This window comes from Schistocerca nitens, chromosome 11 (genome assembly GCF_023898315.1).
Source record: "Schistocerca nitens isolate TAMUIC-IGC-003100 chromosome 11, iqSchNite1.1, whole genome shotgun sequence".
In the NCBI taxonomy this organism is placed as follows: Eukaryota; Metazoa; Arthropoda; class Insecta; order Orthoptera; family Acrididae; genus Schistocerca; species Schistocerca nitens.
In genome coordinates, this window is record NC_064624.1 from 78340277 (window position 1) to 78356598 (window position 16322).

At 44.2% G+C, this 16322-nt stretch overlaps 1 protein-coding gene across 1 annotated transcript in view; it reads right to left on the reverse strand.

The window, feature by feature from the left end:
- LOC126212662 (uncharacterized) overlaps window positions 1–16322 on the reverse strand; it is a 742156-nt gene that overhangs the window by 243082 nt on the left and 482752 nt on the right. The gene's annotated exons all lie outside the window — the stretch shown is intronic.

Below are 16322 nucleotides of genomic sequence, written 5' to 3' on the forward strand. Positions count from 1 at the left end.
GTCACATAATTTTAATCATAATATCAACTTCTTCATTTGCTCTCATTCTTCTTCCTATCACTCTTTCAGAACTTGAAATCTTTGATCGTGTGTTTTTAATTAATTTTATGTATTAATTTAGATTTAATTTATTTTGTTTTATAACCCTGTGTTTTCGTTCACGTAATTGCGTTATTATATTTGTTTTTCATTCTGCTTGAATGTCGTTTTACTTATAAATTTCCATCGGCGTTACTTTGTCCATACTGCAATAAGTCATGTTTTAAATGTTTGTATCACAATTACTGTGCAAAAAAAAAATGCATATATGGTAGCAAAAATACGCTTTTCACACCACTGCACAAATACAAACTCTTGATTCGTGTTTTATTTCTTAACTGATACATCGGAATTTTCAAGTAATTTAATATCATAATAGATAAAAATAACTAAATTCATATTCATAAAAATTGCGATTTGAAAAAGAATGATATAAAGAAAGAACTGAAACAATTACTGTGCAAAAAAAAAAAGTACACATGTGGTAGCAAAAATACGGTTTTCACACCATTGCACAAATACAAACACTTCTTTCGTGTTTTATTTTTTAACTGATAGATCGGAATTTTCAAGTAATTTAATATTATAATAGATAAAAATAACTAAATTCATATTTATAAAAATACCGATTTGAAAAAGTATGATATAAAGAAAAAACTGAAACAAATGAAAAAGTTCACATGGCGATTAAAATGTTGTGACAAAGGAATGTAAATAAAAAATTATGTTTAAGCCAATTAACTGAATAAAATTAATGTTCGAAATAATTTCGATAAAGAATAAAAAATAAAAAATGTTGTACGTCTGACGAGTTTCGAAGCCACAATCTCCTACATATGAAGCTGTTATCCTATTCAATATACCACGCAACCGGACTAAACAACACAACTGTTTTATTGATACTGACTGCCACAAACAATTACGAATTTTTTGTTCGTGAACTACTCGCGAACGAGGTCCCACCAAGGTGGAGGCCTGCAGTGTGTGATACTTGGGATCCTAACCCACATCACCACATACACAGTTTCATAAAGTAGGTCGCACTGCTTAGGATCTCTCCTTGTGAGCACAAATTTGTACAAAGAAACGGCTGCAAAGAAGTCTGCCTGAGCAGCGACGCGAGGTGTGGTGGACACGAAATAACGCTTGCGTATATTTCGTTCAGTAGACTAATTTTTTCACCTGCGCTTTTGGTTCCATGAGTCCGCTCTAGTGTAAGAGGGGAGAGGTGTACTGCGGACGTACCTTTCGACTGAGCTGTTATTCTCGGTGGTACAGCCAGATGTTTTGTTATGAAATAAGAGGATTTTGCAAACACAGGCCTCATCCTATATGCTAATTCACCGCATCGTATGGCCGGAAAAATTCATTTCCGACTGCAGGTTCGGTATCTGAATACCAAAAGTATTCATCAAGTTATAATTATCACCCCGGAAAATTTCAGGTCGGTAATTACATTTTTTGCCTCTTTGTTTGTAGTCCTGATCCACATTCAACGCCACTAGAAGGGCGGAAAGAAACAAAAGCTCTCTGTACTCACTTTACCTACACTATGTGATCAAAAGTATCCGGACACCTGGCTGGAAATGACTTACAAGTTCGTGGCGCCCTCCATCGGTAATGTTGGAATTCAGTATGGTTTTGCCCCACCCTTAGCCATGGCGACAGCTTCCGCTCTCGCAGGCATACTTTCAATCAGGTGCTGGAAGTTTTCTTGGGGAATGGCAGCCCATTCTTCACGGAGTGCTGCACTGAGGAGAGGTATCGACGTCGGTCTGTGAGACCTGGCACGAAGTCGGCGTTCCAAAACATCCCAAAGGTGTTCTATAGGATTCAGGTCAGGACTCTGTGCAGGCCAGTCCATTACAGGGATGTTACTGTCGTGTAACTACTCCGCCACAGGCCGTGCATTATGAACAGGTGCTCGATCGTGTTGAAAGATGCAATCGCCATCCCCGAATTGCTCTTCAACAGTGGGAAGCAAGACGGTGCTTAAAACATCAACGTAGGCCTGTGCTGTGATAGTGCCAAGCAAAACAACGACGGGTGCAAGCCCCCTCCATGAAACACACGACCACACCATAGCACCACACCCTCCGAATTTTACTGTTGGCACTATACACACTGGCAGATGACGTTCACGGGCCATTCACCATACCCACACCCTGCCATCGGATCGCCACATTGTGTACCGTGATTCTTCACTCCACACAACGTTTTTCCACTGTTCAGTCGTCCAATGTTAACGCTCCTTACAGCGAGCGAGGCGTGGTTTGGCGTTTTCTCAACTCCCGTCTAACTGTCATAGTGTGAGGTGCATTCAAGTTCTAAGGTCTCCGATATTTAACTCCCCTTGTAGTTGTCTCATCAATTACTCTTCATATTTTACTTTGCTCATTTATTTAATGTAAACTGGTATACAGCCACTGCTTTGATTACAGTGTTAATGTTAAAATGCAATACCACCACACTCTCAAACTGTAGGTTCCCTCAAACACCTCAATTTTCCTGCATTTACTAATTTCTGTTTATCTTATTGATATTGTTTAAGTTCCTCGTGTACTCTGTATTTACATTGACAACTGTCTCTTCTTTTTTAATTGGTTGTGTATCACTCTCCTTGTTTCATACCTCTTGATGCAGCCTTGTCTAGTAATAATTTTATCTTATTTCATTAGTTTTGTTTATTAATAGAAACTGTTATGTAGGCATGCTATTCCTATTTTGTGCTAAAGGTTTTCCTGTCAACTCCATTGTTATTTATGTACTGTTCAGTTTTTACTATTTCATTGCAAAGATGTTACTCACTGTATGTTTCTACTTCACTCTAGATGTGTTACTTCTCTTCCAATGTTGTCTGCTAACATGTAACTTCTTTGGTGATATAACTCAGTAAATGTCTGAAGATGGCCTTGTAAGCCGAAAACCGGTTAGCAATAAAAATAATATTGTAGAACAAAAGCAAACTGGTGCTTTTCATTTATTATTATAATGTTGTTCTACCAAGAACCGACGGAAGATTCTGTTAATATCATCAACTTATAATTATCACCCCGGAAAATTTCAGGTCGGTAATTACATTTTTTGCCTCTTTGTCTCTGGTCCTGATCCACATTGAATGCCCATGACAGTGTGGCGCAGTGCGCCGCTAAAAGAGCGGAAGCAAACAAAGGCAGTCCACACTCACTTTACCTACACTATGTGATCAAAAGTATCCGGACACCTGGCTGAAAATGAATTATAAGACCGTGGCGCCCTCCATCGGTAATGCTGGAATTCATTATGGTGTTGGCCCACCCTTACCCTTGATGACAGCTTCCACTCTCGCAGGCATACGTTCAGTCAGGTGCTGGAAGGTTTCTTTGGGAATGGCAGCCCATTCTTCACGGAGTGCTGCACTGAGGAGAGGTATCGATGTCGGTCGGTGAGGCCTGGCACGAAGTCGGCGTTTCAAAACATCCCAAAAGTGTTCTATAGGATTCAGGTCAGGACTCTGTGCAGGCCAGTCCATTATAGAGATGTTATTGTCGTGTAACCACTCCACCATGTGCCGTGCATTATGAACAGGTGCTTGCGTTGAAAGATGCAATCGCCATCCCAGAATTGCTCTTCTAGAGTGGGAAGCAAGAAGGTGCTTAAAACATCAGCGTAGGCCCATGCTGTGATAGTGCCACGCAAAACAACAAGGGGTGCAAGCCCCTTCCATGTAAAATATGACAACACCATAACACCACACCCTCCGAATTTTACTGTAGGCACTACACACGCTGGCAGATGACGTTCACGGGCCATTCACCATACCCACACCCTGCCATCGGATCGCCACATTGTGTACCGTGATTCACCACCCCACACAACGTTTTTCCACTCTTTAATTGTCCAATGTTTAAGCTCCTTACACCGAGTTAGACGTCGTTTGGCATTTACCGGCGTTTTCTAACCCCCCACCTAACTGTCATAGTACTTGCTGTGGTCCTGTTGCACTTTGGAATTCCGGTGTGAAGATCTTGATAGATGTCTGCCTATTACATATGACGACCGTCTTCAACTGTCTGTTGGCTCTGTCAGTCAACAGTCGATGTCGGCCTGTACGCTTTTGTGCTGTACGTGTCCCTTCACGTTTCCACTTCAGTTGTTGTTGTTGTTGCGCTCTTCAGTCCTGAGACTGGTTTGATGCAGCTCTCCATGCTACTCTATCCTGTGCAAGCTTCTTCATCTCCCAGTACCTACTGCAACCTACATCCTTCTGAATCTGCTTAGTGTATTCATCTCTTGGTCTCCCTCTACAATTTTTACCCTCCACGCTGCCCTCCAATGCTAAATTTGTGATCCCTTGATGCCTCAAAACATGTCCTACCAACCGATCCCTTCTTCTAGTCAAGTTGTGCCACAAACCTCTCTTCTCCCCAATCCTATTCAATACCTCCTCATTAGTTACGTGATCTACCCACCTTATCTTCAGCATTCTTCTGTAGCACCACATTTCGAAAGCTTCTATTCTCTTCTTGTCCAAACTGGTTATCGTCCATGTTTCACTTCCATACATGGCTACACTCCATACAAATACTTTCAGAAACGACTTCCTGACACTTAAATCTATACTCGATGTTAACAAATATCTCTTCTTCAGAAACGATTTCCTTGCCATTGCCAGTCTACATTTTATATCCTCTCTACTTCTACCATCATCAGTTATTTTACTCCCTAAATAGCAAAACTCCTTTACTACTTTAAGTGTCTCATTTCCTAATCTAATCCCCTCAGCATCACCCGATTTAATTTGACTACATTCCATTATCCTCGTTTTGCTTTTGTTGATGTTCATCTTATATCCTCCTTTCAAGACACTGTCCATTCCGTTCAAGCTCTTCCGGGTCCTTTGCTGTCTCTGACAGAATTACAATGTCATCGGCGAACCTCAAAGTTTTTACTTCTTCTCCATGAATCTTAATACCTACTCCGAATTTTTCTTTTGTTTCCTTTACTGCTTGCTCAACATACAGATTGAATAAAATCGGGGAGAGGCTACAATCCTGTCTCACTCCTTTCCCAACCACTGCTTCCCTTTCATGCCCCTCGACTCTTATAACTGCCATCTGGTTTCTGTACAAATTGTAAATAGCCTTTCGCTCCCTGTATTTTACCCCTGCAACGTTCAGAATTTGAAAGAGAGTATTCCAGTTAACGTTGTCAAAAGCTTTCTCTAAGTCTACAAATCATAGAAACGTAGGTTTGCCTTTTCTTAATCTTTCTTCTAAGATAAGTCGTAAGGTTAGTATTGCCTCACGTGTTCCAACATTTCTACGGAATGCAAACTGATCTTCCCCGAGGTCCGCTTCTACCAGTTTTTCCATTCGTCTGTAGAGAATTCGCGTTAGTATTTTGCAGCTGTGACTTATTAAACTGATAGTTCGTTAATTTTCACATCTCTCAACACCTGCTTTCTTTGGGATTGGAATTATTATATTCTTCTTGAAGTCTGTGGGTATTTCGCCTGTCTCATACATCTTGCTCACCAGATGGTAGAGTTTTGTCATGACTGGCTCTCCCAAGGCCATCAGTAGTTTTAATGGAATGTTGTCTACACCCAGGGCCTTGTTTCGACTCAGGTCTTTCAGTGCTCTGTCAAACTCTTCACGCAGTATCTTATCTCCCATTTCATCTTCATCTACATCCTGTTCCATTTCCATAATATTGTCCTCAAGTACATCGCCCTTGTATAAACCCTCTATATACTCCTTCCACCTTTCTGCCTTCCCTTCTTTGCTTAGAACTTGGTTGCCATCTGAGCTCTTGATATTCATACAAGTGGTTCTCTTGTCTCCAAAGGTCTCTTTAATTTTCCTGTAGGCAGTATCTATCTTACCCTTAGTGAGACAAGCCTCTACATCCTTACATTTGTCCTCTAGCCATCCCTGCTTAGCCATTTTGCACTTTCTGTCGATCTCATTTTTGAGACTTCAGTATCACATCGGAAACAGTGGACCTATGGATGTTTAGGACTGTGGAAATCTCTCGTACAGACGTATGACGCAAGTGACACCCAATCACCTGACCACGATCAAAGTCCGTGAGTACCGCGTAGTGCCCCATTCTGCTCTCTCACGATGTCTAATTACTACTAAGGTCGCTAATATGGAGTACCTGGCAGTGTGCAGCAAAATGTACCGAATATGAAAAACTTATAATTTTGTGGGTATCCGGATACTTTTGAGCACAGTGTATGTTGGGCTATTAATCACGTACGTAGCGTACGACCACGTTGTGTTGAAATCAACACCTAGAGCAGCCGACTTGTAGTGGCACACATCTGCAAGGAACGTCTGGAATTCTGTGCGATTTATCGGTATACATACGATAGCATCTTTAGCGAATACGTACCAATCCGCCGCGCATATAAACGGGTTCGTCGATGCATGGACCTTGGGTTATACTGGTGTTAAAAAGGAAGTGTCAAGTGTTTTGGGTAGCCTTTGGGCAAGGGACAATTCGCATGCCGAATAGAAGGACCGTCTTACTGTCACTATCCTACAGTCTCACTATCCACTATCCCACTATTCCCTCCAGTACAGGATCAAAGTACGAATATTACATACTTCCTCTTGCTTAGGGAAATGGAACAAATCAGTTGGTTCTTTTTGTATTTGATGTGATTTACGTTGGGCTTAAAGGGACTTATGTACGCAGCATTAGTCCATGGGCAGCTCCCCGGAAGACGCCATGAACAGTGTTTCCTTTACTATACAGGGCGTACATAAAGTCCGGGAACACTTTCAATTATTTATTGCGCAAGAACCAAACACTGTACAGATATGATACATATTTCATTTTCAAGACGAACCCTGAAAGTTTTTTCTTTTTTTTTTCATGTATACCGCCACAGCGCAGTTTGGTAATTTGGCGATGGTCAGCGCTAGTCGCAAACATGGCGAGTTCAGGTGCGGAGCGAGCTGTGTGTCGGAGTTCGACAAAAACAAGTGTGCTACAGCTGTTCAGTGGATGTTTAGAACCGAGTACGGTAAGAAATGACCAACAAGGAAGGCCATTTACCACTGCCACAACAAATTCGAGCCGGCCGCGGTGGTCTCGCGGTTCTAGGCGCGCAGTCCGGAACCGTGCGATTGCTACGGTCGCAGGTTCGAATCCTGCCTCGGGCATGGATGTGTGTGATGTCCTTAGGTTAGTTAGGTTTAAGTAGTTCTAAGTTATAGGGAACTGATGACCACAGATGTTAAGTCCCATAGTGCTCAGAGCCAGCCAGCCTGCCTCGGGCATGGATGTGTGTGATGTCCTTCGGTTAGTTAGGTTTAAGTAGTTCTAAGTTCTAGGGGACTGATGACCGTAGATGTTAAGTCCCATAGTGCTCAGAGCCAGCCAGCCTGCCTCGGGCATGGATGTGTGTGATGTCCTTAGGTTAGTTAGGTTTAAGTAGTTCTAAGTTATAGGGAACTGATGACCTCAGATGTTAAGTCCCATAGTGCTCAGAGCCAGCCAGCCTGCCTCGGGCATGGATGTGTGTGATGTCCTTCGGTTAGTTAGGTTTAAGCAGTTCTAAGTTCTAGGGGACTGATGACCGTAGATGTTAAGTCCCATAGTGCTCAGAGCCAGCCAGCCTGCCTCGGGCATGGATGTGTGTGATGTCCTTAGGTTAGTTAGGTTTAAGTAGTTCTAAGTTATAGGGAACTGATGACCACAGATGTTAAGTCCCATAGTGCTCAGAGCCAGCCAGCCTGCCTCGGGCATGGATGTGTGTGATGTCCTTCGGTTAGTTAGGTTTAAGCAGTTCTAAGTTCTAGGGGACTGATGACCGTAGATGTTAAGTCCCATAGTGCTCAGAGCCAGCCAGCCTGCCTCGGGCATGGATGTGTGTGATGTCCTTAGGTTAGTTAGGTTTAAGTAGTTCTAAGTTATAGGGAACTGATGACCACAGATGTTAAGTCCCATAGTGCTCAGAGCCAGCCAGCCTGCCTCGGGCATGGATGTGTGTGATGTCCTTCGGTTAGTTAGGTTTAAGTCGTTCTAAGTTCTAGGGGACTGATGACCATTGCTGTTAAGTCCCATAGTGCTCAGAGCCATTTGAACCAACAAATTCGTTACGCCGGGTTGCTTGCGCCCGGCAAAGAGAGGCGGACGTCCCAGTGTGTGTGAAGTGAACGTGGAGCGCGTACGAGAGACGTTCATTAGGAGTCGAGAGAAATCGGTGTGTCGTGCATCCCGTGAACTCTAAACGGCTCCAATGACAGTGTGGAAAGTCCTGCGACAGAAGCTGTCTGTGAAACCATTCAAATTGGAGCTAGTGCAGAAGCTCAATGACGACGACAAAGACAAGCGTTTTGAGTTTTGTTCGCAGTTGCAACAATTGAATGAGGATGGGGATGGCATTGTTGATCGCTTATTTTTTACCGACTAAGCCAGTTTTCACACTCATGGGAAAGTGAACAGGCATAATTATCGAATCTGGGGTACAAAGCATCGACACGAATGCACTGAATTTGAGCGTGATTCCCCAGTGGTAAATGTTTTTTGTGCCTTGTCACGTCGAAAACTGCACGGGCCAGTCTTCTCCGCCTAGAGCACTGTCACTGGATATTCCTGCTTGGACGTGTTGCAGCACTGGCTGATGCCTCAAATGCAATCGGACTCTCAGTTCATCTTTCAGCAGAACGAGGCTCCACCCCATTTTCATCGTGAAGTTCGTGGCTACCTGAACACGGAGCTGCCACATCGATGGATCGGCTGTGCTACAGAAGGGACAGCTCTTTCACGAAATGACCTCCCTGATCACCACATCTCACTCTGTGTGACTTTCTTCTGTGGGGACACATTAAAGGTGTGTGTACCATCTCTACCACTTGATCTAGCAGAGCTCCGGAAGATAATGCGGGAAGCACCTGCCACAGTCGACGATGCCATGCTGGGACGGGTATGGCTTGAACTCGATAACCGTATTGACATCTGCCAGGTGACGGCGAAAATACAAGGTGTACATAAAGTCCGGAAACACTTTCAATTATTTGTTGCACAAGAAATAAACATTGTACAGACGTCATACATCCTGCATTTTGAAGAGAAATTGAAAGTTTTTTTTTTCCAAACATTCTATATGCGAACCATGTAGAGGGTGTTTCAAAAATGACCGGTATATTTGAAACGGCAATAAAAACTAAACGAGCAGCGACAGAAATACACCGTTTGTTGCAATATGCTTGGGACAACAGTACATTTTCAGGCAGACAAACTTTCGAAATTACAGTAGTTACAATTTTCAACAACAGATGGCGCTGCGGTCTGGGAAACTCTATAGTACGATATTTTCCACATATCCACCATGCGTAGCAATAATATGGCGTAGTCTCTGAATGAAATTACCCGAAACCTTTGACAACGTGTCTGGCGGAATGGCTTCACATGCAGATGAGATGTACTGCTTCAGCTGTTCAATTGTTTCTGGATTCTGGCGGTACACCTGGTCTTTCACGTGTCCCCACAGAAAGAAGTCACAGGGGTTCATGTCTGGCGAATAGGGAGGCCAATCCACGCCGCCTCCTGTATGTTTCGGATAGCCCAAAGCAATCACACGATCATCGAAATATTCATTCAGGAAATTAAAGACGTCGGCCGTGCGATGTGGCCGGGCACCATCTTGCATAAACCACGAGGTGTTCGCAGTGTCGTCTAAGGCAGTTTGTACCGCCACAAATTCACGAAGAATGTCCAGATAGCGTGATGCAGTAATCGTTTCGGATCTGAAAAATGGGCCAATGATTCCTTTGGAAGAAATGGCGGCCCAGACAAGTACTTTGTGAGGATGCAGGGACGATGGGACTGCAACATGGGGCTTTTCGGTTCCCCATATGCGCCAGTTCTGTTTATTGACGAAGCCGTCCAGGTAAAAATAAGCTTCGTCAGTAAACCAAATGCTGCCCACATGCATATCGCCATCATCAATCCTGTCCACTATATCGTTAGCGAATGTCTCTCGTGCAGCAATGGTAGCGGCGCTGAGGGGTTGCCGCGTTTGAATTTTGTATGGATAGAGGTGTAAACTCTGGCGCATGAGACGATACGTGGATGTTGGCGTCATTTGGACCGCAGCTGCAACATGGCGAACGGAAACCCGAGGCCGCTGTTGGATCACCTGCTGCACTAGCTGCGCGTTGCCCTCTGTGGTTGCCGTATGCCGTCGCCCTACCTTTCCAGCACGTTCATCCGTCACGTTCCCAGTCCGTTGAAATTTGTCAAACAGATCCTTTATTGTATCGCTTTTCGGTCCTTTGGTTACATTAAACCTCCGTTGAAAACTTCGTCTTGTTCCAACAACACTGTGTTCTAGGGGGTGGAATTCCAACACGAGAAAAATCCTCTGTTCTAAGGAATAAACCATGTTGTCCACAGCACACTTGCACGTTGTGAACAGCACACGCTTACAGCAGAAAGACGACGTACAGAATGGCGCACCCACAGACTGTGTTGTCTTCTATATCTTTCACATCACTTGCAGCGCCATCTGTTGTTGAAAATTGTAACTACTGTAATTTCGAAAGTTTGCCTGCCTGAAAATGCACTGTTGTCCCAAGCATTTTGCAACAAACGGTGTATTTCTATCGCTGCTCGTTTAGTTTTTATTGCCGTTTCAAATATACCGGTCATTTTTGAAACACCCTGTACAAGGTGTACATAAAGTCCGGAAACACTTTCAATTATTTGTTGCACAAGAAATAAACATTGTACAGACGTCATACATACTGCATTTTGAAGAGAAATTGAAAGTTTTTTTTCCAAACATTCTATATGCGAACCATGTACCTACACACTGTAAAACTTTCAAACATGTAGAATAAAAGACGGATTTAAAAAATATATGTGTGCATTTCTTTTGGAGTGACCCTCGCATTTCAGAGGTCGCATTCATTAAGCGAAGGGACCATTACTTTCAAATTGATCCAGTTTTGTTTTATTACCAGGGCCAATTTCAAATCAACAGTGTTACATCAGATTCAGTTTCTGTGTTACGTAAATTCATGCAGTTTGGTTTAAAGTTATTGACAGTTTACATTCTCGCAGCTAAATTAAATTTACATTCTCGCAGTAGGAAAAGTTTAGTACAGGACAAAACGCATATGTTGTTGTTGACGTCTTCAGTCCCGACTGGTTAGATGCATCTCTCCATGCTACCCTATCCTTCATCTCCCAGTACTTACTGTAACCTACATCCCTCTGAATCTGTTTAGTGTATTTATCTCTTGGTCTCTCTCTACGATTTTTACCCTCCACACTGCCCTCCAATACTAAATTGGTGATCTCTTGACGCCTCAGAACATGTCCTACCAACCGATCCCTTCTTCTAGTCAAGTTGTACCACAAACTTCTCTTCTCCCCAAACCTATTCGATACATCCTCATTAGTTATGTGATCTACCCATCTAATCTTCAGCATTCTTCTGTAGGCCACATTTCGAAAGCTTCTATTCTCTTCTTGTCCAAACTATTTATCGTCCATCTTTCACTTCCATACATGGCTACACTACATACAAATACTTTGAGAAACGACTTCCTGACTCTTAAATCTATACTCGATGTTAACAAATTTCTCTTCTTCAGAAACGCTTTCCTTGCCATTGCCAGTCTACATTTTATATCTTCTCTACTTCGACCATCATCAGTTATTTTTCTCCCCAAATAGCAAAACTCCTTTACTACTTTAACAGTCTCATTTCCTAATCTAATTCCCTCAGCATCACCCGACTTAATTCGATACATTTCATTATCCTCGTTTTGCTTTTGTCGATGTTCATCTTGAACAAAGCGCATAAGCGACGAGATAAAATAGACGTACACACGCCGTTCCCATTCTAACAGTTGTGTTTGAGACTACTGTCAGTTTTCAAACGTACTTTTTTCGATATAGCTATCTGAGAGTGATTCAGTCGATGCCCTGCCGTCCCTATTTATCGCGTCGTGCTACGTGACGGATCTGAACTGAATGCAGCGTTCCGGAGACCGACTGGATGGTCCACCCATCCAACTCGTAGCGGTTGCTTTGTCCTACGCACGTGTGCCGTGTACCCACATTACACAAATTGTCGGCGTAGCGCTTGAGTGGACGTGCCCACCGCATAAACTACTTATCACCCTATTTTAGGAAAATAAATTGATTCTTCCACATCTTACAACTCTATATCTCCGCTCGATAACTTCCTGAATGTCCTTCTGTTCTTCGTCGTAGTTAGTGTGTCCCATAAAATTAAGTAAATCACAGCACGAAATTTTAAGAGTCTGCAGTGGTAGAAGAGCATTGCGTAGACTTTGCCAATGGTTCGCTTTAGGTCATACAATCTCCTCTTGCAACGTGTGCTTCAGATATCGTATTCAACCGCTGAGCAAAACAGACTGAAGGTTGCCCTGCGTTTCGCGTCTGGACACTCTCGTGAAAGAAAACTATAATGTTACCGAAATGCTCAATTTCAAATAATAAAAATCAATCTAATCAAGCCCCAGAAGAAAATGCCTGAAGCGCCAAAGAAATTAGCATATGCATGCGTACTCAAATACAGAGGTATGTAAACAGGCAGAATACGGTGCTGCGGTCGGCAACGCCTATACAGGGTATTACAGAAAGGTACGGCCAAGCTTTCAGGAAACATTCCTCACACACAGATAAAGAAAATATGTTATGTGGACATGTGTCCGGAAACGCTTACTTTCCATGTTAGAGCTCATTTTATTACTTCGAATCACATTAATCATGGAATGGAAACACACAGCAACAGAACGTACCAGCGTGACTTAAAACACTTTGTTACAGGAAATGTTCAAAATGTCCTCCGTTAGCGAGGATACATGCATCCACCCTCCGTCGCATGGAATCCCTGATGCGCTGATGCAGCCCTGGAGAATGGCGTATTGTATCACAGCCGTCCACAATACGAGCACGAAGAGTCTCTACATTTGGTACCGGGGTTGCGTAGGCAAGAGCTTTCAAATGCCCCCATAAATGAAAGTCAAGAGGGTTGAGGTCAGGAGAGCGTGGAGGCCACGTAATTGGTCCGCCTCTACCAATCCATCGGTCACCGAATCTGTTGTCGAGAAGCTTACGAACACTTCGACTGAAATGTGCAGGAGCTCCATCGTGCATGAACCACATGTTGTGCCGTATGAAATCATGGCGGTGAATCGAGGAATTACAGTACATACTGACGAAACTAAAATGAGCTCTAACATGGAAATTAAGCGTTTCCGGACACATGTCCAGATAACATACACTTCTGGAAATTGAAATAAGAACACCGTGAATTCATTGTCCCAGGAAGGGGAATCTTTATTGACACATTCCTGGGGTCAGATACATCACATGATCACACTGACAAAACCACAGGCACATAGACACAGGCAACAGAGCATGCACAATGTCGGCACTAGTACAGTGTATATCCACCTTTCGCAGCAATGCAGGCTGCTATTCTCCCGTGGAGACGATCGTAGAGATGCTGGATGTAGTCCTGTGGAACGGCTTGCCATGCCATTTCCACCTGGCGCCTCAGTTGGACCAGCGTCCGTGCTGGACGTGCAGACCGCGTGAGACGACGCTTCATCCAGTCCCAAACATGCTCAATGCGGGACAGATCCGGAGATCTTGCTGGCCAGGGTAGTTGACTTACACCTTCTAGAGCACGTTGGGTGGCACGGGATACATGCGGACGTGCATTGTCCTGTTGGAACAACAAGTTCCCTTGCCGGTCTAGGAATGGTAGAACGATGGGTTCGATGACGGTTTGGATGTACCGTGCACTATTCAGTGTCCCCTCGACGATCACCAGTGGTGTACGGCCAGTGTAGGAGATCGCTCCCCACACCATGATGCCGGGTGTTGGCCCTGTGTGCCTCGGTCGTATGCAGTCCTGATTGTGGCGCTCACCTGCACGGCGCCAAACACGCATACGACCATCATTGGCACCAAGGCAGAAGCGACTCTCATCGCTGAAGACGACACGTCTCCATTCGTCCCTCCATTCACGCCTGTCGCGACACCACTGGAGGCGGGCTGCACGATGTTGGGGCGTGAGCGAAAGACGGCCTAACGGTGTGCGGGACCGTAGCCCAGCTTCATGGAGACGATTGCGAATGGTCCTCGCCGATACCCCACGAGCAACAGTGTCCCTAATTTGCTGGGAAGTGGCGGTGCGGTCCCCTACGGCACTGCGTAGGATCCTACGGTCTTGGCGTGCATCCGTGCGTCGCTGCGGTCCGGTCCCAGGTCGACGGGCACGTGCACCTTCCACCGACCACTGGCGACAACATCGATGTACTGTGGAGACCTCACGCCCCACGTGTTGAGCAATTCGGCGGTACGTCCACCCGGCCTCCCGCATGCCCACTATACGCCCTCGCTCAAAGTCCGTCAACTGCACATACGGTTCACGTCCACGCTGTCGCGGCATGCTACCGGTGTTAAAGACTGCGATGGAGCTCCGTATGCCACGGCAAACTGGCTGACACTGATGGCGGCGGTGCACAAATGCTGCGCAGCTAGCGCCATTCGACGGCCAACACCGCGGTTCCTGGTGTGTCCGCTGTGCCGTGCGTGTGATCATTGCTTGTACAGCCCTCTCGCAGTGTCCGGAGCAAGTATGGTGGGTCTGACACACCGGTGTCAATGTGTTCTTTTTTCCATTTCCAGGAGTGTATTTTCTTTCTTTGTGTGTGAGGAATGTTTCCTGAAAGTTTGGCTGTATCTTTTTGTGACACCCTGTATACGACAACAAGTGGCTGGCGCAGTTGTTAGATCGATCACTGCTGCTACAATGGCAGGTTATGAAGATTTACGTGAGTTTGAACGTGACGTTATAGTCGGCGCACGAGCGATGGGACACAGCATCTCCGAGGTAGCGATAAAGTGAGGATTTTGCCGTACGAACATTTCACGAGTGTCTAACACAGACGTCGAACGCATCCGCCATACTTCCACATGGAGTCCGCAGAAATCCGTTCGCCATGCAGCTTAACATGCACCCGATGTCCGTCTGGCGTGTGTTGCGTCGACGTTTACACGTGAAACCGTACAAAATTCTGCTACTCCTGGCTCTTCGTGAAGGTGACCAACAACAAAGAACTGTAGCTTCGTTCTTGGCGAGATGGAGGATTACAGTTCTCTTTCTAACGACCCTACCACAACAAAGGTCAGAATTTAATAACGATTGTGGTGTTGCTCACGCTGCTAAATACTGCATTTTCGGGCAACAACTAAGTTATTATGTGGCAGGTGTTATTAGAGCACAGTTAATAAAGTCATTTCATGTAATAACAAAAAAACTAGGCACTCATCTTTTTGTGTTTCCCACGCTGGTCTCGTATTATCATGGCTCAATCGTTGAAAATCTAGGTGGTTATGATTCCAAGCTCGGATGCGAAAAGGCCTAGGTTTTATCCTGCTGTATTCAAAAGTTTTGTAGATGCGCTTCACAGGCAGGCCGGAGTGGCCGTTCGGTTCTAGGCGCTACAGTCTGGAACCGGGCGACCGCTCCGGTCGCAGGTTCGAATCCTGCCTCGGGTATGGATGTCTGTGATGTCCTTAGGTTAGTTAGGTTTAATTAGTTCTAAGTTCTAGGCGACTGATGACCTAAGAAGTTAAGTCGCATAGTGCTCAGAGCCATTTGAACCATTTTGCGCTTCACAAAACACTCTTCAAGATTAAACCTTTCAAAGTTACCACAATGGTGATGTAAATAATAATAATAATAATAATAATAATAATAATAATCAGCACTCCGAATTTAAGTTACACTTCCTTTTAATTGCTATTATTGCAATATCACGTAACACACAAAACATTACTTCACAATACAAAACATACTTGAAAACAGCTTCCTCACAGTGACTGTTAAAGTTCACATTTTTTAAGCTGACGACAATATTCGTCTTTCCAACATGACGTCCACGACTTGACTTTCTCAACGTCCGACTCTCTAACAAGTCAACAACTAACTCTGTAACAACTAATTATCGCTTACCCTCCCAAAAATCAGAGTTACAAGTACGTCAAAGATCATAGTGAGAAAAGAAAGAATACACATAAGAATAATATCATTGCAATATAAACATATCGATGTATCACAAATGAAATAAAATCTGAATGTTGTCTCAGAAATATGTCAACTACTTTGCAGAAACACAGTAGAATATTACTGGTACCGAGAGATTCAGGTGAGGTGCCGTAATGGTTGCGTAATTCAAGTACCATTACATCGTCTACCCTTAATGTTCAGTGACGAGGCAACATTCCATTTA